Below are 4,866 nucleotides of genomic sequence, written 5' to 3' on the forward strand. Positions count from 1 at the left end.
AATACGTCTATATTGGACTGCTAATCAAATGCGCCGGTGCGTCGATTACAAACACAGGACACTCAGTACTCGACCATAACTGTGTTGCGAAAAAAAGAATTACCCCATCTCCCGCTAAAGGGAACCATGTGTGGATGCGAAGCAGCGGGGAGATGGTTAGCTTGAGCGGGAGATGGTGTAATTTTTTTAGCCCGGAGTTAAGGGTCCACTTGCCGCCGTTCACGTTTCCTTTCGGCTTCGCGAGCCCAAAGTTCGGGGAGGATCCACCGCTCGACGTTGACGTTTCGATTCGGCTTCGCATTGCCGCGCCGCCTCGAGATCCGCTGCTGGACATTGACGTTTTGATTGGGCTTCCCGAGCCCGGAGTTCAGGTCCGCTTGCCGCCGCTCACGTTTCCTTTCGGCTTCGCGAGCCCGAAGTTCGGGGAGGATCCACCGCTCGACGTTGACGTTTCGATTCGGCTTCGCATTGCCGCGCCGCCTCGAGATCCGCTGCTGGACATTGACGTTTTGATTGGGCTTCCCGAGCCCGGAGTTCAGGTCCGCTTGCCGCCGCTCACGTTTCCTTTCGGCTTCGCGAGCCCGAAGTTCGGGGAGGATCCACCGCTCGACGTTGACGTTTCGATTCGGCTTCGCATTGCCGCGCCGCCTCGAGATCCGCTGCTGGACATTGACGTTTTGATTGGGCTTCCCGAGCCCGGAGTTCAGGTCCGCTTGCCGCCGCTCACGTTTCCTTTCGGCTTCGCGAGCCCGAAGTTCGGGGAGGATCCACCGCTCGACGTTGACGTTTCGATTCGGCTTCGCATTGCCGCGCCGCCTCGAGATCCGCTGCTGGACATTGACGTTTTGATTGGGCTTCCCGAGCCCGGAGTTCAGGTCCGCTTGCCGCCGCTCACGTTTCCTTTCGGCTTCGCGAGCCCGAAGTTCGGGAACACCACGTCGCCGCTCCCGTCTCGCGGCAGCGGCCCGAGCTCTCATCGCGGCGCTGCACAGGAGAGAGAATGAGGCGCGCGCGCTCCGTCGTTTTCACACCGCGGAACTACCGTGGCTCCCCCAGCGGAGTATGCAGCTGTCGCACCACTAAAATCACTGGAACGGGAAAAGTACCGCGTTCATTTTCTCTTCGCCGCCGCGCCCTTTCGACGGCTTCGCCACATAAATGGTCTAGCTCGCTCGCCTCGCTAGTGTCTCCCGGCCGCCGACGCACGGCGCTTTGAAGGGCGATTGTTTTTATAGCCTCACAAAAGCGTGCAGGAACATTACGACATATACCGTATCGTTTTGACACTTCACCGCAAGCCTGTCGAGGCATCGAAGAAGGCTTGTGCGCTGCGCTTTTGGGTGCAGCAACCGGCGGGAAACGGGCAAAGCCCTCTTTGCTATTCTCAGCGGGAAAAAGGATGCCAAGCGACGGGCTTTGTGGCTTCATGCACAGAATACGGCGCGAAAAATTTGTTCCCACGACCGATAGCTGCCTTTGTGAGGCAAGCGTTTCATTCAGAATTCACAAAAGTTGCATCGGGGAATGTGTGCGTCTCCGCTGCGCTAGTGCAGCTTGTTCCGCGTGGTTGCCGCAGAAAGTTCATGCACAACGACATTGCCGGGCAGCTCCTAATTATGTTTGGCTTAAAATTGACGCATTTGGGCTCACATATAACGATCAGCGCGGCATGAAAACTGACTGCTACAGATTGAATTGCATGACGTGACTGTATGACGAACATAAATAACAGTGTGTACCATGAAAATAATGGCACGCATGCCACGTAAGGCATCATTTGCATGCCATGCTCATGGTGCACTCGCGGCCGGTTCGCTGGCTTGATATGCACCAAAATCGGTATTGCGGGACTGTACGCTGCTATGGGGGCTAGTTGGTGCAATACATGGCTTGTTCGCGCTGCCGGGAACTGGACGAATGGGTGTGTCTTTTTCCGTATCAAGTTGTCCAGTTTTCCTGACAGTGTGAACAAGCCATGTATAATTGCGCCTTTTGTGTCAATCCGGCAGATCCCACGCATTGTGGGAATCAATCTAATGCGAAGCAGCCAGCATTGAGTTGCATATATCGCCTTGTTCGTCTTTGAGGCAGATGAAGTCATTCATGTCATGACATCTATATAGTTCACTATATATCGCATGTTTGTCATGCATGCATGCATGTAGAATCTGGTATATACAACGTATGGCCTGTAATCTACGTTCGTCACACACCCACGTCATGCCCTACCAAATTTGGTATACATCCAGTTAACAAAACGGCCGGAAGCGCACAAAGACAGGGTAATGTAAACCAGGGCCGTAACTAAGGGGGAGTTGAGGAGGTTCTGACACCCCCCGAAATTTTTTCATGCTTTAACTTTTCGGGTGATACTAAAATACTTTCACGCCTTTACAGCGACCACCAGTTGCCAAAATTAGCCAATGTACATACAAACACCCCCCGAAAAAAATTCCTGGGTACGGCCCTGATGTAAACCATGCCGTACATGTCATGCATGTCATGAATTTCACGCTATCACCTGTCGTTCATGTTCGTCATACAGTCACCTCGCGCTATACCAATTTTGGTGTATATCAAGCTACTGAACCGGTCGCGAGCGCACCATGAACATGCCAAGTAAGTGATGCTGTACATGACATGCAAGTCATGATTTTCATGTTACCACCTGTGAATAACTTTCGTCATATCAAGTTTGGTATATGTGCATTTTATTAAGCGACCGCGAGCGCCCCGAGACCATGTCATGTAAATCACGTTTTACGTGGTATGCCTGCCATATCATTCGTAGTTATGACCAGTAACTTATGTTCTTCATACACTCTTGTCACGCCATATCAATTTTGGTGTGTATCAAGCTAGCGAAGCGGGCGCGAGCGCACCATGAGCGTGGCATGCAAATCATGCCGTACACGGCGTACATGTCATTATTTTCATGTTACCACTTGTAGTTTATATTCGTCATACACTCATGTTATGCGACACCAAAAGAACCCTTAGTCGTGGGCGGCAGGGCTGTACCCAGGAATTTTTTTCGGGGGGTGTTTGTGTGTAGAAGGGCTAACTTTGGCAACTGGTGGTCGCCGTGAATGCGTGCAAGTATTTTAGTATCACCCAAAAAGTTAAAGCATGAACAAATGTCGCGGGGGGGGGGGGTGTCAGAACCCCCTCAACCCCCCCCCCCCTTTGTTACGGTCCTGGTGAGCGGATAGATAGATAGATAGATAGATAGATAGATAGATAGATAGATAGATAGATAGATAGATAGATAGATAGATAGATAGATAGATAGATAGATAGAAAGATAGATAGATAGATAGAAACTACGTTCAAACTCGCAGAAGTTCGCTAAGAAATGCTTCGCATTTAATAAATGCCGACAGCCGAGCGCGTAAATGCCGCGCAGTTCGCATTTCTTTACCGCGTTAGTACGCGTGCGTGCGCGTGTAGGCAAGTGAAAACTGACACCATTTCTTTCCTAATCGGGTAGAGAACAACGGTAAGCTTCATACGGGGCTGCAAAAGCGCACGCAATGCGTAAAACATGCGTTACTCCGCGTGAAATCAACAGCGCGCCGCCGCAGCTTCGGCCGCGCTGGACCAAGTATGGCGGCGGGCAGGACGGTCGTGGTACTTTTCCCGTTCCAGTGACTTTACGCACCACCTGTCGTGCGCGCCGGTCCGTAGAGAAGTCGATTCCCAGAGGAGAGGGGGGGGGATCGTAGGAGAGGACAGAGCGGAAGAGGGAGCGCGCATGCGCAGAGGGGGGGGGGGGGGGGGGGGGGGTTGGACGCCGCCGGACGCTGGAAGGAGGGGCGGACAAAGCCCCCGCCATAAGCTGCTTCGCATCTAAGAAAAACACAGCTATCATGAACCAAACGTTGCTGAGCTTTCGGCCGTTATCGTGGGCAGCAGGTCGGCGTTCTGCCATTGCGATTTTTAATGCGAGTTTGCGTACCATATACCAACGCTCCTAAGCGAACGGTATAACGCTGTACGTCGGATGATCGCGGTCAGAGGACTTAAATGCAAATATAAAGTCGACGTGGTTCGTTGAAATAGCATTCCAGCAACTTAGTACTTCTTGTTTCTGGTGCTGGTGCAAGGCTGGTGCAGTGGTAGCGCGCGACGCAGCAGTAGGGGTTCACGTGGTCGAAAATTGAAGGCGTGCAGACTAGCGACGAACTGTTACGGCCGATTGTGTGTGTGCGCGCCTGTGAAGTGTTGTATTATATTATAGTTTTTTTTATTTTAAGATTTTCTGGCTAGGGGCAAATTAGTCTTGCCACACCGACACAAAGGGCTCACCCTCAAATCATCATCACCATCATCATCATCACAAAAGTTGCATATGCGGCTGAGCAGGTGCTAGGAGAGCAAGCATTTATGAGAACCATATGCTTGCGTTGCTATGCGCGAAAGAACGAAAAGAAGAAGGGGAAATAAATAGAGAAAGCAAGAATGAAAAAGAGAGAGCAGTAGAGAGCATCAACTTAACTTTTCCAGGCTTGACTGCTCCTTTTTGTGCTCATATGGCTATATTCAGGTTTAACGGGCTATCTGTAGGCCATGCTTGGCTGGTATGCTAGAAGGCCGTCCGGCTCCGCTGTTCCTTCAGGCACGACCAGCGCGAAGCGTGACGGCGGGCGTCGAAAGAGTCCGTGTCGAGACGTCTTCCACTAGGCCGCTTCATTCGAACTTATCGGAACTAATTGGAGATGCTCCCCAAGTTACTCAGTATACTACATTAATTGGATAGTGACCGTCCCCGATACCATAAGGGGTCAGGAACTTGGCATCTCAGCTGGTAAGCTTAGTCGGAGTGCCGTGTATGTCCGGTTGTTTGATTCTGGGAAATAAATGAAT

This window comes from Rhipicephalus sanguineus, chromosome 10 (assembly GCF_013339695.2).
Source record: "Rhipicephalus sanguineus isolate Rsan-2018 chromosome 10, BIME_Rsan_1.4, whole genome shotgun sequence".
Taxonomy (NCBI): domain Eukaryota; kingdom Metazoa; phylum Arthropoda; class Arachnida; order Ixodida; family Ixodidae; genus Rhipicephalus; species Rhipicephalus sanguineus.